The 26217-nt window shown below is 43.8% G+C and overlaps 1 protein-coding gene across 1 annotated transcript in view; it reads left to right on the top strand.

Moving 5' to 3' along the window:
* Positions 1–26217, top strand: part of MND1 (meiotic nuclear divisions 1) — a 937304-nt gene that overhangs the window by 74022 nt on the left and 837065 nt on the right. The window lies entirely within an intron of this gene.

Raw genomic sequence — 26217 nt, 5'->3', positions numbered from 1 at the left:
GGAACTCCCAAGCCAAGCCAAGAATCGAATGGGAGAACCTCTTGCTGTGAGGTAACGCTACCGCCATACCACTGCGGCTCTAAAAATATTCACGTTGAAATTTCTGTATTGAATTATGTCTTTTCATTTTTGTAACATTGTGACAAGCCAATTGCAAATATCATGGAGCTTATCTGTAAATGTTTAATTAGCTGTATGAACTATGTCTTTTCATTTTTGTAACATTGTGACAAGCCAATTGCAAATATCATGGAGCTTATCTGTAAATGTTTAATTAGCTGTATGAACTATGTCCTTTTGTAACATGTAAAATATAACTTGCAGTTATTGTGGATCTTTTCTCCCTGGGCCTCCACTGAAAATGGGCTCTTCTTGGCCCAGTGGACATCCCCGGTCATCAAACTTTAAATAAATGACTCTAACTTGAGAGGTGTAATAGATTTCCCCCCATAAGACCAACATCTTGCAAGAGGGTCTAACATAGACAAATGACTGGTGCCAAAGCCACAGTTTAAAACTATATGCCAAGAAATGAATTATAATTCCCTTTGGGAAATTGTCCACCCAAGTTAATTACTCCATTGATAAAACAACCCTAAGAGTCGACCTGTTAGGGATCTGGGAAAATACATAGACAGTAGTCTGGCCTTCCACTGTCATGTAGCAAAATGGTAAGAAAATCTTTCTATGTCACCCAGCTCATAGGTCAGAGTATGGCATCCCTGTCAGAGACAGTATTAACACCACTGTACTCAGCCCTTATCAGAGCTGTCATTGAGTACAGTGCCCCCTTTGCCATGTACCTAACCAGAGTATTGCAACAGTTGGAATGTTCACAAGGGTTCCCCACTAGGAAAATCCAGGGTGTGAATAACCTGTTCTACATGGATTGCCAAAAGGACCGATCTCTGGACTCAAGTGTTCTACAAGCTGCTGATGGACGTCTATGCCTAGCTTATAAGGCATTCTCAGATCTGGTCCTGATGGATCTATCCACAAAACAAAGTGCACTACATGCACCAGATCCAAAGATTTGAACTTCACTTGTGAAATAAATAGAACATGCTGGAGGGACAGATATGTAATTCAAAGGATCCCCACATTATGGAATAAGCTCTGCATCCATAGTGAAGCAGAGTTCATCCCCGACCCTATTCAAATGAAACCTTGACCACTGGATGGGAAATTGCAAGCTCACCCTTTGTCTGGCCCTCGTGTCTTACGGACAGAGGCTAAGTAAAATGTTCTGCAGTTAACATCCCCCCACAAATCCCTTAGCCACCTCCTTACAAACATATCCCCACTCCTAATAGATGTCCAGGGTACTCTGGGAGAAATTGGGTAGGGGTTTACTGCTTAGGGGTTTACTGCTTATAAAGGCCATAGTAGTCATTAGCCTAGTTACAACATACGAACCTATGAACATTTTCAAATGTAAACAGTGAGTAATGTTTCCTTTTAGTCACTTTATTCAGTTCTTGCAAATCAATACATGGAAATCTTTCCTTGCTTTACAGCAGTAATAACACCATTCATTTTACTGTAATTGTTAATGATATGTCCTCATTTAATGCATATTGTTACTTCTGAGGATCTAACGTTTTTGGTGTACTGGCACAGCATAAGGATTTATTTATATATGATGTCCTGGCACACTTTCTAAGACTGCAACTAAATTATATTTGTGAAGGATATCATCGATGTTGCTCTTAACATTGTTTGATATGGCCCTATGATTGTAACTACTGTTCTTAAAGATGCACAGAAACAGTCTCTTTGCTTTCCTACTATGATTTATTTATCCTATGTTATGACCCAAAGTATTAGCAGAATTAACATTTTCTTGCTGCAGTTTGAAACAAGATGTTGTAGGACTTGCAACAGTATTTAAGCATCAGTATATTTTGATTCCATGGCTATTCAGTGCCCTGAATGTGTTTAACATTGTTGCACACAGCTTTAGCTTCTGTGCCTTTTTCACCCCACTACTTCAGAATTATCTTCAGACATACATTCTTTAGTTTAAGTTCATCATTGTGCGTATTGATTCTTAGCATTTTTTGCGAATGGTCTTCTTTGTACTAATCTGTTTCTGATGTATTTTAAATTGTCAGTGTATCTGTTCTTTTAAGATCATTGCTTCTATACTGTGTGTTTTGCCAGGGCATTAAACATGCTCTTTTTGTTTATATGGTACAAATGTTCTCTAATTCTGTCTTTCAGCATTCTGTCAGTTTTACCAACATAGAATTTTGTACATATTTTACACACAGCCAGATAGACTATATGCATGCTTGTGCATGTAGTCCTAATGCTAAAATTGAAAACTTCATTTGTATCTGGATGAATAAAACTATTACTACTGTTTATATATGTACAATATGAACATTTATTACATGGATTAAGTATTACCTCGTGTTTCTATATTAAAATTGTCTCTGGGCTTACATAAACGTCTCCTAAGGGACTTTTTATTTCTAAAAACAAATTGTGGGACCGTGTCTATAAATCTACTCACTTGTACACCGGTTTTAAGTATATTCAAATTCTTCTTTATGATGCTGGTATACTGATTAATATTATTAGAATATACAAAGGACATTCGTACTTTATTTGTGTTTTAATTTCCTTGCTTTTCATATTGTGTTTAATTCCCTGGCAAAACACTTAGTACAGACTGACCCCACACATTGTTTTAGTTTTATGGTAATAGATAAGAATTATGTAAATAAAAGGGGGGGGGGTGATGTTAGAAAGAAAACAGAGGAGTTAGAAACTCAATGGATTATAAAACTCAGGGCTAATGCTGGACATGGGCTAAATGATTGTATTCCCCTGAGACCAACTTTGAGATCTAGACCATTATGTAAGAAGTAATATCTGTTTTGAATGATATTTCATGTAATCCATACAAGTTATGTATAAGACTTTTAAGACATGTCTCTTTAAATATTTTAAACACTTTGGTCATGTGTTTTTAAATTTGAATTTAAAAGGAAGTGATATGTATTAACACATTACACCTGATGAAACCTACTGGTGAAAGTGCTAGTGTATCCCAAGGATTTGCTTGCTGTATGTTAAACTTTTTACTATTTGGAACCTGGAGCTTTGCCTGCGCTGGTTTATACTTCAGTATTATTCTGTTAATGTTGTCAAATGTTTGCCTCCCTTTCACAAAACCACATTGATCCATATCTATTTTGGCATCACTTTTGCCATTCATTTAGCCATTGTAGATGTAAACACTTTTCATAATCATGATTTAACATTGAAATGGGCCTGCATGAAGCTGGATCCAATGGATCTTTACCCTATTTAGGTATTACAGCTACCACCACTTTCTTCCATGATGTTGGTACTTCTCCTCTTAATATACTGATCTGAAGTAGTTAACTTCATTTGATCAGCAACCTGTGGGTTATGGATCCGAGCCGGCAGCATACCAAGCTAAAGATCTGAGCTCCAAGCTCCACCCTCTTACCCATACTACCCTGCAACCTCCTTCCAATCCTCAGATTCCGTTTGCCGCGGCTTTGCCAAGCATGGGATTTTTTGAGCTCCAGGCAAGTGTAACTAATTCTTGTATTTTTCTAAAAATATTTGAGGAGTATAAGTGTGTCTGTGTGTGTCATGGCTGAAAGCCAGAAAACTATATTTTTTCTGAGGGTTTCTCACCTTTCCTCAGGCTGCCAGATCTGTGCAGCCTTTAACCCCCTCAGGCCTTGCGAGATAGGAAGAACAAGCTGATTTTGGCAGGTCTTATACCTACGGAATCAGCTTCTTCTCCCTCTGTAGTGACAGCCGTGGCTGCGGTTGCCCAATCATTTGGCCCTCCTCCCCTGTCTGGGACTCACCCTCCCAACTCATCTTAGGGAGAGCGAGAGGCAAAAAAGGACAGAAAAGAGAGAGGGGAGAGGGAGAAAGAGAGAGAGAAGCCACAAACTGCAAGCAGAATTGGACCCCTCGGCCCCTCCAGCTACGATTCTCTCCTCTCCATTAAAGATTACCAAGCCTCCTTCCCCACGGCTCCGTTCCCCATGCTTCTCTCTGGAGCAGGAGGCCCGACCATCTTCGAGGTTGTCGCTTCGGCCCGGCCGGCTTCGGCGGCCTCTTCCAGATCTATTCGTAGCCTCTCTGAGGCAGATATGGACCGGATGATGCGTCACTTACTGCAAACTCAGCTGCAGATGGGAGTGTTGCTGCCTCCCCCCCTCCGGGGGGGGGGGGGAGTTCAGCTCCACTGTTTGCCCCGATAGGTCCTGTTCCAATCCACTACCTGGTTTCGGAGTCTTCGCATCTGAGGAGCCTTGGAGTCAGGGAGTCTGCACCGATGGTTATTGCTACTTCGACGCCGGCCATGCCCTCGAGTTTATTGGATCTCTTTTCGGATCCGAGCTCTTGGAGCAGAGAGATGGGCATCGGATCCGAGGGGGCGAGTGTGTCTTCGCCTGCTTTGCAGTCGGAGCACACTGTCCACTCGAATCCAAGTGCTTCGGCTCTGACACCGATCCCTTCATCAGATCCGAGGGTGCCGGTCACCTGTCTTAGAGAGGCCGGTTCCCCATCGGCATTCGTTGTTGTGGAGAGGGTTCTCTAGAGGATAGAGACCCCTCACTCTTTCCTCGGAATCCGCCCCCGCTCACTCGCAGCTCGATTTGTCCTGCATCATCCAGTCCCAGGGACAGCCTTTGTTGTTGATGCCCCAGCCAGTTCCCCTGGAGGAACACAAATCCGTTGATGAGCCCCTCTCAGACAGCCCCCCCGAGGAGATTCCTCACAAACGCCTGTGCAAAAGGAGGCACTTGGACACTCCTGAGTCCCTCACCGAGGATACCAATTTGGAGGAAGGGGAAGGTTCTCCCAAGTCACCCCCAACGACATCTCCTTTGGTGACATTATGGAAGTGCTCTGCCAAAGGTGGGGGGTGGTCCACCAAAAAACCTTCCTCAGACGAGTCTGTATTCCTGGAGGCATTCAACACAAGCCAATCTACCTCTTGGGTGCCCCCCCGGCAGACCCCCTGGTCGACTTGATTACCACCAGGGCATGGAAGGAACCGGACACTGTAGAGCCTATCCCCAGGAGGCCCGACAAGATTCTGAGCCCCCCTGCAGACAAAGCTTCATGGAGCAAGGGTTCCCCTGTAGATGCCATGGTGGTGGTGGCTGCTGCCAAAAAGGAACTAGCTCAGGACAGTTCTTCAGTCCATCCCCCCAACAAGGAGTCCCTGGCAATCGACCGTATTGGAAAGTGGATGTTTGCTTCAGCTACCTTCTCTATTAGGGCGCTGAATTACTTGGCCCATGTAATCAGACTGCAGCGAGATCGGGTTAAAGAGTATGCTGAGTCTCCCCCAGAGTCCGTCGGCTGAGGATAAACGGACTTTCTCTGCTTGTATGGCCTCTCTCAAATCAGTGTCGAATACATCTATACGGCTACTCTCCCATGCCACGGAAGGAGTCGCTAGGGCGAGTGGGTCCGGTATCGTCTTAAGGCGTCATGCCTGGCTTCAGCTTTGCGATTTCTCGGAACCTTTCAAGGCGTCCTTCGCAAATGCACCCTTTGGGTCTACCCTGTTCAGGAAGACCGTCCACGAGACGCTGGTCCAGAGCGAGAAAGACGGGAAAACGCCGTCAGCCATCGGAATCTGCTTCTCTTCCCCTCAAAGGTCCTTCTCCAGGAACCAGTGAAGGCAGAAGAAGATGTGGTTCCGGAAATCTCAGCAGGCCCGGAATGCTCAGGACTCCTTCTCCCCCAGAGGCAGAGGGGGACAAGGTGGACGCCAGCCCAGAGGCAGAGGGGGTCTGAAGAACTTCGGGTCACTGGAACCCTTTTCCAACCGACCCGCGCAGCCTGATTGGTTGCCCGACTGCTCCTCTCTGGAGGCAGGCGGGGGGCATTTTTCGAGGCACCTGGCTCAATGGGAGTCCATCACGACAGATCGCTGGGTGTTTCAGATAATATCCAGAGGCTAGTCAATCCCCTTCATAAACAAGCCCCCTTACTCAAGGCTCCTCCCAGATGTCCCACCCACACAAAGGGAGGCCGCAGCTTTGGAAATAAAAAAGCTGTTAGAAAAAACAGCCATCCAGCATGTGCCCCCGCCCAGACCAGTCCGGATCAAGCATCTACTCCAGGTTCTTTCTGGTGCCAAAAAAGACGGGGGACTTAAGGCCGATTCTCGACCTGTCAAAAATTAAACTTTTCATTGCCAAGGAGAAATTCCGGATGGTCACACTCCAATCCATCCTGCCCCTCTTGCAGGAGGAGGACTGGATGTGCTCCATAGACCTCAAGGATGCATACTACCATATTCTCATGGACAGATGGTCCAGGAGATTTCTCCTCTTTCAAGTAGGGCCAGTCATTACCAGTTCAGGGTCCTACCCTTCGTTCTCACCACAGGCCCCAGGGTGTTCACCAAGGTCATGGCAGTTGTAGTGGCCCACCTGAGGCTCCAGGGCATACAGGTCTTCCCGTACCTAGACGACTGGCTCCTCACCGCCCCCAAGAGGCATCTACACTCCCTAGCCGGGGATTTTTCCACCGATTATCATCCCAGTTGGGGATCACTATAAATGTCAAGAAGTCATTCCTCCAACCTGTTCAGGTTATAGACTTTATAGGAGCCAGGATAGATTCCCTTCAGTTCAAGGCTTTCCTAACACCAGACAGACTTCACAGCATGACTCTTTATGTACTAGCTCTTCTTCAGTCTCCTGCTCCCCGAGCAGAGTTAGCTCTGAGAGCTTTGGGGTCCATGGCAGCAGCAATTTGATCCCTTATGCTCGTCTGCACATGAGGGTTCTACAGTGGATTTTGCAAGTCCAGTGGTCCATTCTACACCACCCGCTAGACTTGCCTATTCCCCTCAGCAGGGTTTGCAGGAACTCCCTCATGTGGTGGCTCCAATCCCGAGCCCTTCGGGAAGGACAACCTGTTGTTATGCCCCTACCCCAGGCCACAGTGACAACAGATGCCTCCCACCTAGGGTGGGGGGGCATTGTGCGGGCAGGACTGTCCAAGGCACGTGGACTCAGACAGAGACCGTTCTGCATATAAATGTACTGGAGATGAGGGCGGTCCTTTTAGTGTTGCAGGCCCTTCATGCCTTCCTTCCTCCAGGGACTATTGCGATCTAGTCAGACAATATGTCTGTGGTCTGGTATATCAACAAACAGGGGGGAACCAGGTCTTACCCTCTTTGCCGAGAAGCCATGAGAGTTTGGGAATGGGTGATCTCCACCAACCACTTCCTGTTAGCGACGCACATTCCGGGTTGGTCCAACATTCTGGCCGACAAATTGAGCAGAACTATCCTCTCTTCTTACGAGTGGTCTCCGCTGTTCTTCTGTAGCGGAACAGATCTTCCTCAAGTGGGGTCAGCCTTGCTGCGATCTCTTCGCATCGCCTTCCAAATCGAAGTGCAGTGAGTTTTTCGCTCTAATTTCTCCTTTAGGGGAAGCCCCCAGAGATGCTCTAGTCCATGCTTGGCTGCCCAGTCTTCTTTATGCGTATCCACCACTTCCACTGATGACAAAATTTTTGCAGAAAGCTCGTCGGTTGGGGAGCAAGATTATCCTCTTAGCCCATTCTGGCCTCGTCAAGTCTGGTTCCCCTGCCTACGGTCTCATCTCATAGCTCCTCTCTGGATCTTGGATCCCATTCCGGATCTGATCTCTCACCCCTCGGGAATGGCCCCCCCGAACCTGGACGAGCTCAAGCTCTCAGCTTGGCTGATCCAGTTTCCTTCGTTGCCAGGACGCTCGGTATCTCTTCCCTAGTCAAGTCCATTCTGGTGGCGGCACATAAACCCTCTACCAGGAAGATTTACAATAGTAAATGAAAACGTTTTTCCATTTGGGCTTCATGTAAAAACTTGGATCCCTTTACCACTCCTATTCCAGTGGTTCTAGAATTCTTGTCTCATGTTTCAGCAGGGGGCCAGTTCTTCTACTGTAAAGGTTCAGCTGGCTGCTATTTCCCATTTCCATATTGGGGACAATTTTGGTTCTCTCGCTGCTACCGGAATTTGTAAGGCCTTTCTAAATGGTACCTTTCTTTTGAGACCTCTTATTAGAAATTCATCCCCACCATGGGACCTGACCTTGGTTCTTCAGGCGTTAGTCGCGCCTCCGTTTGAACCCGCAGCTTCCGTTGATCTGAAGTTTTTGTCATGGAAGACTGCCTTTTTGGTAGCCATTACCTCAGCCAGGAGAGTGTCGGAGCTTCAGGCTCTTTCTATCAAACCTCCATACCTTGTATTTCACAGGGAAAGGGTATCTCTCAGGACTAATCCGTCTTTTCTTCCCAAAGTTGCTTCCAAGACTAACATTAATCAATCCATTAATTTGCCGTTTTTTTTCCCCAATTACCAGAACAAAGGGGAGTATAAACTTCATTTACTGGATGTTCATAGACAGTTATGTTTTTATTTACACAGGACGGCTGTCTTTCATAGATATGACCAACTTTTCATCTCCTTTGCAAAATCTTTTCTAGGGAAACCGATTTCTAAAGTGACTCTTGCCAGGTGGATTTTGAGTTGTATCCTCTTAGCATATAGAGAATCTGGCTTGCCAGAACCAATGGGAGTTCATGCTTATTCTACGGCAACGTCTGCTGCATTCTGGTCTAGAGTTTCCCTGGATGACATTTGTTCAGCGGCTACCTGGGCGTCCTCTCACACCTTTATTTCTCATTATAAGCTAGATTTGGTATCTAGAGGAAGGGCTGCTTTTGGCTCTGCAGTGCTCCCGAATATTCTTCCTTGAGGGCCTCCCAAGATTTCGGGTAGCTGATCAAATGAAGTTAACTACTTCAGATAAAGAAGTTATGTACTCACCATAACGTTCCATCTGAGTAGGTAACTTCATTTGTCAGCAACCGTCCCTCACTCCTTCCCCCTAACCCGAATGGTTATTTAGCTGAACTCGAGGTTTGGATGCTCGAGTTTTGTTTTGTCACCGAGTCAGGTTTCTCAGGTTGTTAGTTTGTTTTGTTGTTTTGTGCAGGTGGCAAACGCGATCTGAGGATTGGAAGGAGGTTGCAGGGTAGTATGGGTAAGGGGGTGGAGCTTGGAGCTCGGATCTTTAGCTTGGTATGCTGCCAGCTTGGATCCGTAACCCACAGGTTGCTGACAAATGAAGTTACCTACTCAGATGGAACGTTATGGTGAGTACATAACTTCTTTTTTTTTTTTTCCTTAATATATCAGTTTTTTCCCTTCTAGCTTCCAAACTATTCACAGGAATACCATCTATTCCTGAGGACTTTCCTGTAGATTGGTTATCACCATTTTTATCTCCTCTCCTCCTATCTTGTTAGTAATTGTCTCCTCTACCTATAACCTTGGCATATTTAATTCTTCCGTAACATTTCCATTAATACCTTTTCTTGATTTCCATATTTCTCTGCTTTATACAGACTTTCATAGAATTTCCAAAATATTTCTAATACTTCTAGTGCATCCTTTGTCATAGGCTCCCTAAGCTTGGTGACAGCCCTTTCTACTTTCTGTTGCTTGAATCGTTGTGCTAAAAGTTTTTATGCTGTACATTTATTATTGAAATCAGTTGGTTAACCACAATCTTTCTAAACTTAAATCTATTATCAAGGTAATCCATTATTTTCTGTTTAGTATTCTAGAATTGCTCCTCCTCTTGTTCTGTGAGATTTCCCCTTATTTTACAATACTTTAACATTTGTCAATCCTTCTAAATAATTCTTGTTACTTCTTAACCATATCTCCCTTTCTTGTATTTCTTCCCTGTTTTTAAATTCCACTTTAATTTTTATCTCCCTCCCTAGCTATATTTTCAGAAAAAAATTTTGTCTTCTGTAATAGCTCCTGAATAATTTCCATAACCCATTCCTTAAATTCCTCCCTTTTCAACAGATAGGTGGGAAAGCACCAGTGTCTCATTTTTATTTCATTACCATGTGTTTTCATTTTAGCTGTTATTACGCATGATCTGGAATAGTTATTGGGTACATATCAAACATTTCAATTAAATGTTCATGTTCCTGTGCAATATAAATTCTGTCTAGCCTAGACCAGCTTTTGTATCTTGGGGAATGATATGTAAATTCACTTCAAATTCCTAGGACTGAATTCACATCTTTCATGCCAAATATTTTCATAAATTTCTTTAAAAAGAAATATATGTCTCATACATATGATTCAACCTGAGAAACAGAAATTATACACGAATTGTACGTTAAATACCTATCTTAATAAAAAGTATACATGTAACACAAAGTAGTTAATCACAAGTGTATTATAGGTAGTTAAATAGAAGAGCAGAAGTAAAATATGACTACTGTGTTTTTTGGAGCTTATACATTTCAGTAGAGACTTGAGACATTTATAGAGGTGAGGTTTACAGTCGATTGAGAGAAAGATGTGAAAAGCTGTATAAGAACAAAAAGTGGTGATATGAAATGGGAAAAGTTGGGGTATAGGAGTATTAAATGGAATAAGTCTAAGGAGAGAGTAGAAAAATATAAATGTAAGAGGGTGTGCATGAAGTGTGTTAAAAATGAAGGACCTGAATTCCAGGTTAAAGGGTATTTTTACTGAGGTGAGGTATTGAGTGATTATAATTTTGAATGTGAAGTGGTTTGTGGGGGAGTGGATATGAGGCAGTGATGGATGGGGAGGTATTAGACTTTGGGGAAGAGGGATAAGGTAAAGATCAAGTGCAATAGTTTGGTAAATCGTTACAGAAATAGTTGATGTTAAGTTGTCTATCTCGCCTTCATTCTTGCTGGATGGGTTCGGAGCCGACCTTGGCTCCGACTCGGCCACTCTAAAAGCTCGAGAGTTGGTTCCACCGGCTCGAGGCTCCCCTTATATCCCACAATGCTAGGCGAGAGTTACCTCAGATCTCGTTTGCCGCTACAGCTTCGAGGTTGGTTGTTTCTACCGGTTCCTGGTGAGTACTATTTTCTAGTTGAAATTAGTCTTTAAAAACCCCCTTTAATTTAATATTTTTACTTAGTTTAGAGTAGGTTAGAAATCTTTTATTCCCTACCCAAAAAATTTCCGTTTCTTTCCCCAAGAACCTTTGGTTCTTCCCTCGGGCCTATAGGCCTTTCCTTCCCTAGTGGAGTGTGTGTGTTTTATTATAGTTTAAATACTAGTACTATTACTACTTTTATTGTATTAACCTGACAGGGTATAACTAGTGTGTTTGTGTGCGTGTTTGTGTACACCTGTTCAGACAAAATGTCTAAAGAAGCAAAGGTCTCCGGATTCAAGAAGTGTGATGCGTGCTGTCAGAAAATGTCTCTGACAGACGCTCACACTTCTTGTGTCTATTGTCTGGGGCCTTTGCACCTGCAGGACTCCTGTGCTGTGTGCCATGGTTTCAGCCCCAGGGTCCTGCAGGAAAGAAAGAATAAATTAATTCTTAGAGGCTTACTTAAGCCAGAGGATTCCCTGTCTGTTTCAACAGGGAAGCCCTCTAAGGCATCTAGGTCTTCGGCTCTGGCAACTGAGCCGAGACCTAAGGTTTCTCAACCTTTGCCTTCATCGGCTCCGGCTGGAGCCGATAAGTCTCAGTCCACAGTTTCTGTGGCCCCTGCCCGGCCGGAGCCGAGGTAATAGAGTTCCGTGTCGGCTCGACCACACCTTCGGAGCCGACAACTAGGAAGAGGTCCAGGTCACCATCTCTTGGCTCCGTTCATTCAGCTCCAGGATCTCCCCTGCTGTCTGAACGGAGCCAAAGGTCTCACTCCTCTAGGTCATCGAGGCTGTCGGATCATGACCTTCAGAGGGTAGTGAGTCGACTACTTAAGTCCGAGGCACTGGCCCAGATGCTTCAGAGCCCGACTCATCAGTCGATGCCTGCCCCGTCCATCAACATATTCCTCCTTCGACTCTCTTGAGCTCGGAGCCGGGTCGGTCGGAACCGAGACTGTGATTGCGTCGGAGCCGATACAATTGTCTTCGCTCCGCTGCCGGCTCCGCTTTCTTCCTTGGAAGAATCTCGGCGCCGGACTTCCTCGTCGGCTCCGAGGGGTGAGTGGCATCGGACCCTTGTCCGACCCCTCTCCTCTCGGGCTTCGCGCTGGTGAGTTCGGCTCCGACATCGGCCTCGGAGCCGTCACTGTCGGTGCCGAGGGGGTTCTTAGCTTCGGAGCGGGGACCTCTGGCTCTGCCTGACGGGGGTGCATTCGAGGTCATGCGGAGTGTGTTAGAGCCTGGCTCTACCCCACAGTCGGCTCCGTCCGCCCCTCCCTCTATGGTGCCTCAGGCTAAGACGACTCACTCCCTCATCCCGGACCGAGAGAGCCAGCTCCTCAGGAGCCCCTGTGGGATTTCATCCTCTTCCGAGGCCTCTCCTGATTTGGCAGAAGAGCCCCTCGGAAGAGGATGTGTAAGAGGCAACACATTGGCTCACCTGAGTCCATCACGTCTGACACAGAGTTGGCTGATTCTGAGGGTTCCCCGTTCCCCTTCTGAAGATGTCTCATTTGCAGACATTCTGGAGATCCTGAAACAGAGGGGAAATTGGCCAGCCCTCAACCCTTCGGAGGACGAATCTGTGTATCTTGAGGCGTTTGGCTCTCGTCCTTCCACCTCCTGGGTGTCCCCCCCCCTTCGACCCCCTCATGCAGGTGGTTGCTAAGAAGGCATGGACGGCTCCTGATTCAGTGGACCCCACTCCCAGGAGACCCTCTAAGTTCATAACAGCTCCAGCAGACAAACAATTTTTAACAAAAGGAGTTTCTGTGGATGCTATGGTGGTAGCTGCTGCCACAAAGAAGGAACTAGCTGATCCTTCAGTACCTGTCCATCCACCTAACAAGGAATCTAGGTCCATGGATAGGTACGGGAAGCGGATGTTCTCCTCAGCGACATTTACCATGCGTTCGCTGAATTACATGTGCCATTTCACTGCCTTCAAAGGGACTTGATCAAAGAAGCGAGTGAAATGTTAAAGGATCCTACAGCTGCGGGTTTCCAAGACAAGATGAACACGCAGCTGGCTACCCTTAATTCCATAACCAACTCCTCCATGCGCCTTCTGTCTTACGCGGCTGATGGAGCGAGCAGAGCCGCAGGGACAGGTGTAGCCTTACGTAGGCACGCCTGGATGCGGCTATGCAATTTTGTGGACCCTTTCAAGACGTCTTTCACAAACTCCCCTTTTGATGGATCATCTCTCTTTGGTCCTCAAGTGAAAGAAACCCTGACTAGGTGCGAGACTGATGGCAAGACCCTTTCTGCCGTCGGAGTCCGTTTTTCTACTCCTTTCAGGCCTTACCCCAAAGGCCAGAAGGGTGGAAAGATGTGGTTCCGTAAACAATCTCAAGGGACTTCGCCTGACGACAGAGTCGCTTTTCCCACCAGAGGCAGAGGTGGGAATAACAATGGTAGACGCCGCCCTAGAGGCAGGGGGGTCCGAGAACCAGGGCAATCGGGAAGCCTTCCTGACAAGCCTTTTCAGCATCCCTGAGGTGTTGCCCGACTGCCCATCTTCGAGGCAGTCGGGGAAGATTGTCACTGTACCCAGAAGCCTGGCTATCCCTGACTCAAGACAAATGGGTACAGTCCATCATTTCCGAAGGCTATTCTATCCCCTTTCTTCGCTTTCCAAATCAGTCAAAAAAATCCCTTCCAGATGTTCCACCCGCTCAAAGGGATCTAGCAGCTTTGGAAATTTCAAAACTGCTTGCAAAAAGAGCAATTCAGCCAGTGCCAGCAGACCAACAAGGATCCGGAATCTACTCAAGGTTCTTTTTAGTTCCAAAGAAAACAGGGGACTGGAGACCGATATTGGATCTCAGTGTCTTGAACAAATCAGTCAAGAAAACAAGATTTCGGATGGTCACGCTGCAATCCATCCTTCCCCTTTTGGGCGAAGGAAACTGGATGTGCTCTATACACCTTCGGGATGCGTACTATCATATAAAGATGAACAGACGCTCCAGAAGATTCCTCCGCTTCAGGCTGGGAACCAGTCATTTTCAGTTCAGGGCCCTGCCCTTTGGTCTCACCACTGCCCCCCGGGTGTTTACCAAATGCATGGCAGTGGTAGCTTCTCACCTGAGACGACAAGGATTCCAGGTGTTTCCATATTTGGACGACTGGCTCCTCACAGCTCCCACCAAGCATCTCCTTCTGATGGCCAGAGATTACACTTTTCGCGTTTGTCAAAAGCTGGGTATTTCAATAAATTGCGAAAAGTCTGTTTTGTCGCCTTGTCATACTATTACCTACATAGGCAAATCTAGATACAATAAACATGTCTGCAAGGCTAACACATCAAAGGATATCAGACATTCACAAATTGGTATCACTCCTTCTCAACAACAACAGAATCAAAGCCAGGTTAGTTCTAAAGGTGTTGGGAATTATGGCAGCGCCCATACCTCTCCTTCCATTAGCCAGATACCACATGCGGATCCTTCAGTGGATGCTTTTTACTCAATGGTCATACCAGGAACTTCCAATGTCTCACACCATTGTGATCACGCAGGCGTGCAAAAGACATCTCATGTGGTGGATGTCTTCCCCATCTCCTGTCGGAAGACCTTTTGTTCCACCTCCTCCGGTTGCTACACTGACAACGGATGCCTCCTGATCGGTTGGGGGCATTATCAGGCAGGACAGTCCAGGGCACATGGCAACCAAACGAATGCCACTTGCACATAAATGTTCTGGAGATGAGAGCAGTGCTTTTAGCATTGCAAGCCCTTCAAGACTCTCTTCCCTTGGGAACAATTGCAATCCAGACAGACAATATGTCTGTAGTGTGGTACATCAACAAACAAGGCGGAACCAGATCATATCCCCTGTGTCGAGAAGCACTCAGACTGTGGCAATGGACGATTTCTTCTCAGCGTTTTCTGATAGCAACGCACATCACCGGGAAGTCCAATCATATTGCGGACAAGTTGAGCAGAGCTATTCTCATGCCTCACGAGTGGTCTCTGAAAGACTCTGTAGTGAGAGAAATTTTTCTCAAGTGGGGTCAGCCTTGCTGCGATCTTTTTGCTACCCCCCAAAACAGCAAGTGCAGAGAATATTTCACTCTATTCCCTTTACCAGTCCAACCCAGCAGAGACGCTCTAGTCCAAGTTTGGCCCCGGGGACTTCTGTATGCATTTCCTCCTTTCCCACTGATCTCTCAAGTAATTCAGAAAGCTATCGCTCAGAAGGCCTCATTGATCCTCATTGCTCCTTACTGGCCTCGACAAGTGTGGTTCCCCTTTCTACATCAAGTTTTCTCTTGAGCGACCGTGGAATCTGGACCTAGTTCCAGATCTTTTGATCCATCAGTCGGGTCAGTTTCATCGCTCCCTCCCCTCTCTGAACCTCACTGCTTGGTTCCTCCAGTTCCAACCTTAGCCAGGCTTCCTCAATTATCTCACTCTGTTAGAGATATATTGATAGCTTCCCATAAATCTTCCACTAGGAAGATTTATTTGAGTAAGTGGAAACGTTTCACATATTGGGCTCAAGGAAAGGACATAGATCCTTTCACCGCTTCCATTCAACTAGTCCTTGACTTTCTAGCTGAACTCTTCCATGCAGGTTCATCTCCCTCTACACTTAAAGTTCAATTGGCAGCTATTTCTAACTTTCATGTGGGTATTTCTGAATCTGCCCTAATGTCCCACAAACTCTGCAAAGCCTTTTTGAAAGGAGTTTTTCTTCTCAGACCTCCTATAAGAAATCCTCCTTCTCCTTGGGACCTAAATTTAGTTCTTGCTTCTTTGATTCTTCCCTCTTTCGAACCTGCAGCTTCCTGTTCCTTAAAATTGTTATCATGGAAAACTCTTTTTCTGGTAGCTATTACATCAGCTAGAAGAGTTTCAGAGCTTCAAGCACTCAGTTGTCGCCCTCCTTATCTTTTGTTTCATAAGGACAGAGTATCCTTACGAACTAACCCGTCCTTTTTGCCTAAGGTGGTCTCGACATCAAATCTAAACCAAAGCATTGACCTCCCTGTCTTTTTTCCAGAGTATTCCAATAGGTCTGAACAAAAATTACACTGCCTGGATGTTCATCGTCAATTGAGGTACTACTTGGATAGAACAAAACAATTCAGAAAATCTGATCAGCTGTTTGTCTCCTATGCGGAAAGCAGAAAGGGACGTTCAGTTTCAAAGGTATCATTATCCAGATGGCTAACATCTTTGATTTCCCTGGTATATGAAATTAGACAACAAAATTGCCTAATAAACCTAAAGCCCATTCCACCAGAGCTTTGGCTACTTCTTTAGCCTTCCAAGACAGACTGCCTATTGACACCATTTGTGCAGCGGCTACTTGGGCTACTCCTCACACTTTTATTTCTCATTATAAGTTGGATTTAGCTTCTAGGCATAGAGCTAATTTTGGTTCCACTGTTCTCAGGAGTCTGTTCCGTTAGGCCACCCAGGACAAGGTGCTAGGACGGTCCCATCCAGCAAGAATGAAGCGAGATAGACAACTTAACATATAGAAGTTATGTTCTTACCATAACGTTCCATGTTAGTTGTCTTCTCGCCTTCTTCTTGCGTCCCACCCTCCTTCCCCCTGGCCTGGACAGACCTAGAGGAGTTGTGATCGTGACCTCTCTTTCTACCACCTCTTTCTTAGGCATATGCTGTTCTGCATATTTCCTGGATCAGGATGTAGGTCACCCTTCTTTCTTCCTGTTGTTAGAGGTGGACTCTGTTTAGAGTTATTCTGTTACTATTATAAGCTGGGGTTAGCTTACAAACGAGATCTGAGGTAACTCTCGCCTAGCATTGTGGGATATAAGGGGAGCCTCGAGCCGGTGGAACCAACTCTCGAGCTTTTAGAGTGGCCGAGTCGGAGCCGAGGTCGGCTCCGAACCCATCCAGCAAGAAGAAGGCGAGAAGAAGACAACTAACATGGAACGTTATGGTAAGAACATAACTTCTATTTCTTATCCAAATTTGGAAAAATAACATAGCCAATTACTATTCAGGTGTTGTCCAAGTTGTGTTTTGAAGATAAGAAGATTATGTATTTGTTTGATTTGGGGAGGGGTAGAGTTCCAAATTTTGGAGATATAATTATATTAAATAGAGTCATCAGAAGTATTGTAGGATTTGGTAACAAGCAATAGGGAACTGTTGGGTGGTGATAGGTCTCTATCATTAGTATAGCAGTGGAGTTTATTTTGGAGTGCTAGGCATGTAGATAAGTTTGTGTGCTATGATTTGTTGTGAGAATTTTTAGTGTGGTAATAATCAGTGTAACTCTCTTAGGGCAGGTCAGTGGTGTGTTGTGTGGGCTATTTGTAAAAAAAATGTGGCTGTTTTTGTAGCATGATTTTATTTTTAGTTTTATTTTAGTTTATCAGTTTTCTTCAGGTTGGTAAGTATATGAGAGCAGATAGATTATGGCTATTGATTGTCTGGTTTAGTCTGTGGGGAAGCAGTTAAGTGGCTGAGAAACTGTAACAGTGAAGACTAAGTCCAAGGGAGGATAGTTCATTGAGGAGGTTTTAGTGAGAGAGAGTATCAAATGCTTTAGAGAGATCAGTAAAGATGGAGGAGACTAGCTTCATTTCTGTAATGGTTGATAGTATTAGTAAAACTAAGGAGAGCAGTGGTGGTACTATGGTTGGAATGGAGACAGTGTTGTGTAATTTGTTAAAAGGTTATTTTTGTTGAGGTAATTAATGAGTTGGCTGTAGATTTCCGATAAGGGGATAGGATTGCTGTGGTCTATAACTTGTGATTTTGATGGAGTTTCCCCCTTTGTGTAGGGGTATAATTCCATATTGCTGGGACATGATTTTTCAGGTATTGACTGGTTAATAAGAATGGAGATAGTGTAGAAAAGATGGTCTTCTGCTAGTTTCATGTATTTGATGAGTAGTTTGTCAGCTGTTAATGTTGTGGTTTTTAATTTTTTTTAATAGTTGTTGTTGTGGAAGTCTGGAATGAGAAAGTATTAGAATAGTTGCCTAGAGGATCTGGGGTGGTGAGGTGGATGGGGTTGTACATTATGTTTAATTGGTGAGATAATAGAGTTTGTAAAATAAGAATTAATATGTGTTGCTATACTTTCTATGCGATTGATGGTTCTTGGGGGTGAAATGGAGGCTTGGCTGGGTTGGAGAAGTTTTTATATAGAAGACCAAAACAACTTGGGGATTATTTTGATTTTTTAGGTTCATAGGTGGGTACTAGGCTATTGGCCCTAGGGCCTATACAAACCTAGCCAAATGGTACCCTGGCTTTTACCACCCAAGAAAGTTATTTTCCTGTGCCCCTGTCTAGCAGAACCACAGAAGTGATCCTCGGGGTGAATTTCCCATTACCCATCCGATCATCAAGATTTTTCTTGAAGAGTGCTAATGAGGAGCTCTGTTTGACAGTCTGTTCCAGACTATGGGAAGTCTCTGGGACAGGAATCTATACCTCCAGCATGTTCTGTTTATTGTGGTGACCAGGTTTAGGTCCCTAGAGCATGTAGCTCGGAGAGATTTGGATTTCTTTAAGTGGAGCATGTCCAACAGCTCTGGGTTTGACATAGCTTTATATGTTAGGCAGAGATAGTCTCTGAGTAGGCGATATGCGACCGAGTAAAGCTGGGTTTTTTTGAGACGGTCTGCATAAGGCATCGGTTTGAGGCCAGTAATCCTCTTTGTGAGGTATTTTTGCGGCCTTTCCAGTTGTAGATGTCTTGTGAGGTACATACCAAAAGGGGCGTTGTACTCTATAATGGGTCTAATGAGTGATGAGTAGAGGGGAACAATGACCTCTTTTTTTTCTGGATGAGAAACCTTTTGTGATGAGGTGTGCCACGTAGAAAAATTTCCTGACCACTGTGGCGATGTGATTATCAAAGGAGAGACTACTGTCCACCTGTCCCAAGGTCTCTTATCACACTTTCGGTGTTAAGTAGACTACCGCCTATGTGGTAGTTCATGGGTACATAGTTTTTACAAAAGGGGATGACAATGCACTTTTTGGCATTGAGCTTGAGACCATGTCTTTGACACCAGGCATTTGTCTGTGAGGCCCTTTTGTAGGATGTCCAAATCGTTAGGAGTTTCGATTATGGCTCCTAGTTTGCAGTCATCTGCGAATTTAGTTAGCCAAAGACCTTCTGTGTTGGCCTGTACTTCAGAGAAGTAGATACCAAACAGGAGAGGACCCAGGATTGAACCCTGTGGTACTCCACTTGTCACTGGTCTGAAGTCTGATTTGGAGTCTGCTACTTTCACTGTGTGGGTTCTGTCAGTAAGCCAGTTGGCAACCCATCTTGTGACATAGGGATTTATTACTAGTTTAGTGAGTTTATCTATAATTCCAGAGTGGGGAATGGTGTTGAACGCCTTGGCAAGATCTAGATAGGCTGTGTGAACCACCTTACCCTCATCTATGGCTTTGGTGACTACTTCAAAGAAGTCTATCAGATTTAGGAGACATGATCTGCTTTTTACAAACCCAAACTGTGTGGGGTCCAGAGTTTGGAGATCTCCAATGTCTTTGTTTATGAGTTCCATGATGATACGTTCCATGGCCTTGCAGACAAGGCTCGTCAGGCTAATGTGGTGGTAGTTCCCAGGGTCTGTTGTGGCCCCCCCCCTTTTGTGGAGTGGGATAACTGTCGCGGTGTGCCATTCAATGGGCACAAAGCCTGAGGTGAGGCTATGATTGAACATGGTACTTAGGTGGGGTGCCAGTTCATTCTGTAGTCCATGTAGAAGGCAGCCTGGGATGTTTTCAGGTCCCATGGATGCTGGGTTCTTGGCTTTGGAGAATGAGGTTTTTACCTGTGCAGCCGTGATTACAGGAACTTTGCATTCTTCCGGTATAAAGATGGGCCCTTTGGGGGGGGTAAAGTTAGCACTGAACCTATCTGCCAGGATGTTGGCAATATCAGTTGGTTCTGTATATTTAGTGTCATTGTGCTGTAACTCGGAGCAGATCTGAGTGTTGCCTTTGAGATTTTTGACATAGCTATAGAATGCTTTGTGGTTGTCTTTAGAATCAGTGGCAATTTTTAGTTTTCATAACTAGCTTTGGAGGACTTTATGAGGGATGTCAGCTTCTTACTGAGGCTGACCAGGGAGTTCCTCCAATCGTGGGATTTTACTCTTTTTTGCAACAGTTTCTTTCTTCTGTTGTAGAGTTTGTTTATGGCAGAAGACCACTAGATTGACTTCCTTTTTTTGGAGGATAGCATCTTGGTTCTGTTAGGGATAGCATGATCCATGCACTCGTAGAAGTGCTTATAAAGTGCATTTGTGTAGGATTCAGCTGTCGTACCTCTATTGTCCATCTGCATGGGTGTCGTGAAGTTTGCCACTTCTGTCTTAAGAAGCGTGAAGTTGGCTTTGGAGAAATTTTTTGCGGTTGTTTTCCTAATGGGGGGTGAGAGTGGGATGTGGATGTCTAGGATGATTAGCTTGTGGTCGGATCTGACCAACAAGGAGCTGACCTCTGGTGTGGAACACCTGTCACCCATGTTGGTGATGACCAGGTGTAAGATATTGCTGCCCCTGGTGGGGGGTGTGGATAAGTTGATCCAAGGCGTTGGAATTGATGATTTCCAGAAAACGTTGAGTAGTTTTCCCAGTTAATGGTAGGGTAGTTGAAATCACCCATTATTAGAGTGTTGGGTTGTACCTTAATATTTTCCAGTGTATCAAGAAAAGAGGAGTGGGAATCCTGGGGCATGGTGGGGGGTCTGTAGCAAGCTACAATCTGGATTGCGGTTTTGCCCAGAGTTAGTTGAACTTGGATAGTCTCAGATGTATTATGCTGAGCAACTAGCTTGGAGGTGTGGATATCCTTAATGAATATGGACACACCTCCACCTTTAGTGTTTCGGTCCGGGTTTGGTGGCCGAAAGGTGTGGTATGAGTTATAGCCTGGCAATGCAGGGCTGCTCTCTGGAGCTTTGAACCAGGTCTCTGTCACTGCACAGATGTCAATGTTCTCCATTTTAAGGAGTGCCTCGAGTGAGTGCATTTTGAGGTTTAGACTTCTAACATTGAGTAGCATTACCCTCCGATTTTGCTTGCTTGTACCTGTTACGGTGGTGAATTTGTCATTTGAACCTTGCCTAAAAAAGGCACTATAGGGGTGGCAAGAGCCTTTGCCAGTATCTGGAATCCCAAGGGCGACAGGTGCATGCCATCTCTGGCAAAGCAGCATGGTCTGTTGATCATGTCATCCCAGGCAGACAGATACTGGATTCCCTTAGAATGACACCAGAAGCTTAGCCAATTGTTAAAGTCCATCATTTTGACCTTGTACTGTGGTGTAATTCTGGGTGATGGCAGGATGCTACTCAGAGCTAGGGTCATACCGGCCTGGGCTACAAGATCGGAGAGCTCCTCCATGTCTCTCTTCATGTAGTCCAGGGAGGTATGTCTCTGGTCATTCACACCAACATGGACAATGACAGAGTCATATTTGTAGTTGTTGTGGAGTGACTTGAGTGCATGTGTTATGTGGCGGATCCTGGCACCTGACAGTAACTTTTTCCTTGTTTAGCCTGGTGAGTGGAACATCAGTGTGCCTGACTATAGAGTCACCTATGACTAGAGTGTTGGGTACATTATGCCTTATGGGCTGTAGTTGAGTGGCACACGGAGTATGTGGGCTATGTGTCTTTTGGGTTGTGTTGGGGGGGTGGAGGTTGCTTGCATTTCTGCTTTGGAGGTCTCTGTTGTTTGGGCAGATTTGTACCGAGAGCCTCCGCGAATGTAGGTGTGTGTTTTGTGCTTCTGTGTGTGTGTTTTGGTGGTGTAGGTTTTGAGGGACTCTGTGATGAGTGTGGTGCGGTGCAAGTCTTTACCTTCTCCTCTTGACTGTCTAGGCGAGTCTTTGGTGAAGAGAGCTTTGCTTCCAGTTTGGCTATATAAGTGCATCTCTCACAGGTCGTAGTGCTGGGTGGTAGGAGGAGAGAGTTGTCTATTTACATGAGGCAATTGCTGCATTGTCCCAAGATGCCCAGATTCATCAGGTAGACAGGAGAAAACACCGGGAGCTGACCTTTAGACATGCTTGAATAGGTGCTTATTTATTAAGTACTTTTTTTTTTTTGCCTTATTGGTAGTATAGTAGGACTGTGTCTTTTTTTATCTTTTTTTTTTTTTTTTGAAAGATTTCTAAGCTGTCTAAAGTTTTGTAGGGTTTTATTTGTATACTTTTCTTTCCATACTTTATCTCTCTGTTTTAATAACTGCATGGTTTCTTTTGTTAACCAGGGAACTGGTATATATTTTAAGCTTTTAGTTCTGATTGGTGCCTTCTCATTTAAAATGTTTAGGAAGGTGTTTGCTTGTTGAAGTTTTTTAGGTTCCCTCCTTGTTTATATGTTCTATTTAGATAGGAGTGTTGTCTCAGCAGGAAAGTTGGTAGATAGTAGCTGTCTGTGAGGCAGCCTGAGAGCTTTATATTAGAGTTTTTGTTGTTAATATCCTGTCTAGAATAAGATTGTCTGTTGTTGTTTTGTCTGTTCAGGTTGGCAATTGAATTAGTTGGGAGAAACCATGTAAGTTTATTGGGGTATCAGAGTTCCATGTATATCAATCAACACTGAAATCCCTGATCATGATAGTTTCTTGATGGATATTTTGAGATATCCAGTGGAGTATATCTTTTCCTGTACTTCACAAAGTGTTGCACAGTGCTTAATTGAAATGGGCTGTGGAATGGTGGTTTGACTTTTGGGTATTGTACTGTTTGAAACACCGTATACTTAGGTTGTTTCTTTTACTTGACTTTTGGGTTGTATCTAAGAATGTATAGTCCAGTCATGTTCCAGGCTGTCCAATAAAATGAGTAAATAATGCAAAGCTTTTGATCTTGGCTGTTGTCATCCAATCTATCTGTCCGTTACCTCTTCATAGCCGTTGTTTTCCTTATCTGTCACCAGGTAGATGTCATTGTTGTCGATCTAATATATGGGTTATTAACAGAATATACAATTCAGCAGTCACTGCCTAGGTGTATGCTGACAGCATAATTACTACTATATATTAAGATCTGAGAATACTACCAGCACACGTGGAATGTTACCTGCACAAGTCTCACCAGTGTAGTATGCCCATACCTTTGACAGGTCCTTTCAGAAGTTAGTCATTCTGTGAGTTGTCATTGTGAGAGCATGAGAAGCTTGGTTTAGGCCAGCACACCCTGAGCCACTGGTTGGAGCTTAGATGAGGTATTTAGAGGTGCAAATATGCAACATTTGTTCTGACAGTTCTATCCTCGTGGTGCATTTAGTTCGGGCTGGACAACCCTCACTGTCATTCAGGACAATAACTTTTAAAGGAAGACTAAGTAAGTGGGAGAGATGTACTGCAACTTCAGGGACAACGTCTTTATTAAAGAAATTTTATAAATGTTCTAGGTGACATCTGTTTACTGCTTCTGTCTGTATTACTAACACGACACATTTTTGTGCTCGAAACACATTTAATTTCCTGTATTTTCTGATAAGGAGCCTTAACTTTCATGTTTTATTTGCCCACCGGTGGACTCTTGAGAATTTTTTTTATGACAAAGTCCAGTTTTTTTAATTTGGTCTTTTTTTGTCTCTTCTGACTGTCATTTCCAAAAATGATGATATATAGATGTAACCAAAGGAACACTAATCAAAAAAACACGGTGTACTGGAGAAAGCCACTTTATAAGAAGACAGCAAAGCTTTCAGGCATAAAACCCTTCCTCAGTGCATTATGCACTGAGGAAGGGTTTTATGCCTGAAAGCTTTGCTGTCTTATAAAGTGGTTTTCTCCAGTACAACGTGTTTTTTTGATTTCCAAAAATGAGCCAGTTTTGCCAGCAAAGTGAATTGCAGCAGCAATTTGATTTTCAGCTGTCATTCTACAAATTCTCCATGTAAAGTGTGTTTCCTGTATCAGCAATTGATGGCTGTTCATTTTATATTTGTTTTAACCAGGTGAGAGAACTGGTTTGAAGACGCATTTCAGTCATGAACAGGCTAGCTGGGCAGTCATTACAATAAACAATGCATTAAAATGTAGAACATTCAGTGTAGATTATAGGTTATTATACAAAGGTAGCTCGTTAACATTCAAAAACATGTACGCTGATTGTTCAGCCCAACCAGCATTCCCGTTGTAAATCGAGCATATACCAATAGAAAAAAGTCTGGTCAGCCTGGCTTTCTTCTATTAATATATACTAAGGCTTTGCAGATTTCTTGAGCTAAGAAGTCGAGAGGTACGTACGGAGGGCAGAGAAAATACAAGGAAAACTAAAGAAAAGTACCTGTTTTTCCTTGTATTTTTAGCCTGTCTCTCTCATACCTCTAAACTGTCCTGATGTCATAGTTAGATTTTTGAAAAAAAAAAAAAAAATCGGTCTTAGTTGCTTGCTTTCCAAAGCACTGATGTCATGCATAAGTGTGGGAATGTAAGTTCCATACACATGCGCACTGCATCAGTAAAGCAGCAGAGTACGGAAACTGCATAAGAACACTGAGGTGCCATTATACAAAGACATTATTTCCGAAAAGTAAGTAATTTTTTTCTTAGATAATGTCATTGAATAATAGCAATAACCGACAAGTGGATGTGGTATATTGAAGATTTACCCACGGTTGCCTTTGTCTAATCACCCAGGCTTCTCCCTTGTGATTGAACCACACCAACCGTGGGTAAATCTTCAATATACCACACCCGTTTGTAGGTTATTGCTATGCCATATTAGAGTATTACAAGAAATACACATTCTAAGCACAGACTTGAAGTCACAAAACATGTGTAAGCTATAGCTGAACACTGTAAATAGGAAAACATCCAAAAGGAAAACCATGTATATGTTTTAGAAACCTATCCAAGTTATTAAAATGGTATATGCAACATATATGTATCAAAAGCATTGCCATCAAAGTTGTTCTTACATTACTCCCTTCAGCTGTTGTTTCTGTTAATACGGCATAACTTTGCATTATTATTAACTAAGGTCTATGAGGCAGTGGCAACTTGTTCTCCTGTACCAAGTGGGACTTCATTCAGTTTTAACTTAAGTGGGATGGTCATCAATGTTTCTTGAATGTTTTGGGGAAGGAATTCCAAAGAAGTTAGAGCAACGTTAAGGAAGACTTTTTCTGTAGTAGAAAGTGTTAATGATGGTTTGAATAATATTGATGCTGCGTTCTGACTTGAGCAATCTATTTTTGTCAAGTAATTTATTTTTCAGTTGAGGCCGCCGTATGACCTACTCCTCTTTTGTGACTATGTAATTGATGTTGACTTCCCGTGCAGTTAATTATTAGTGCATTTGTAGCACTTTGTGTTTCACTGGTTGATGCACAAACTGAAAATGGAGAACATTTTCAAAATACTCACTTTTACATTTAAGTGTTTTTCTGTCCTTATCTGACTGCAGTTATTCTGATGTACTGTAAGGTCTTATCTTTCCTCTTATCTTTTGCATACAGCAAAATGGTGCCAGGTTGCCTTTTTAGTTTGCTAAAAACTTTCCAGAATGTCCAACAAGTGTATGTATGTGTTTTTGGGAAGCTGGGTTTACCTTTCATCTTGTATTCATTTCGACAGTTGGTTTTATAGATATATTTTATTCCTTTCCTGCACTAGCTAACCTCTACTGTTGCTTTTGAGGGCTAATTATATACATAGTTTTGTTTAAATTTTTCTTAACTGGGTAAGAGAACATGTTTTTCTTGAGCCCTTTAATGACGTTATCTAAGCCACAATAAGAGTAAATACAAAATGTATGAACAGTTTAGTGTAGCTAGTCAGCCAGGATGTTTTGAGAGACAGGAGGAAACCAGCGTACCCAAAGAAATTCACATAGACACGAGGAATATGCAGTCTCTACACAGATATCCTGCAACAACAGAGAGTCTATGCAGTTTCCATACAGATATTTTTAAGAGGTGGGAGGAAACTGCAGTGCCAACAGAATGGTAGAATGGGAGATGAGATGAAACTGGAATATGCAGAAGAAAGAAAAACATCTTGCAGATCATATAAAATATAATCTCCACTTTGATAATGCTGGAAGTGAGAACTGAGCTTGAACCTTATAACTTTGAGGTAAAAACCTTAACCACTGAGTTACCCTGCTGCTGTTCGTTTGCTTAACCTGTAGAGAGGGTGTAAACATCAACAGAATTAAAAAATAAAATTATTTTGCATATTTAATTAGCTATTTCTAGCTAATTTGATGGATAAATGATGTACTAGCTGAGGCAGTGGTATTGATGTATTGCAGTTGGATGGT

Source organism: Protopterus annectens, chromosome 2.part1, assembly GCF_019279795.1.
Source record: "Protopterus annectens isolate FY-2018-M chromosome 2.part1, PAN1.0, whole genome shotgun sequence".
Taxonomy (NCBI): Eukaryota; Metazoa; Chordata; order Ceratodontiformes; family Protopteridae; genus Protopterus; species Protopterus annectens.
This window is presented reverse-complemented; position numbering and strand designations above follow the sequence as displayed.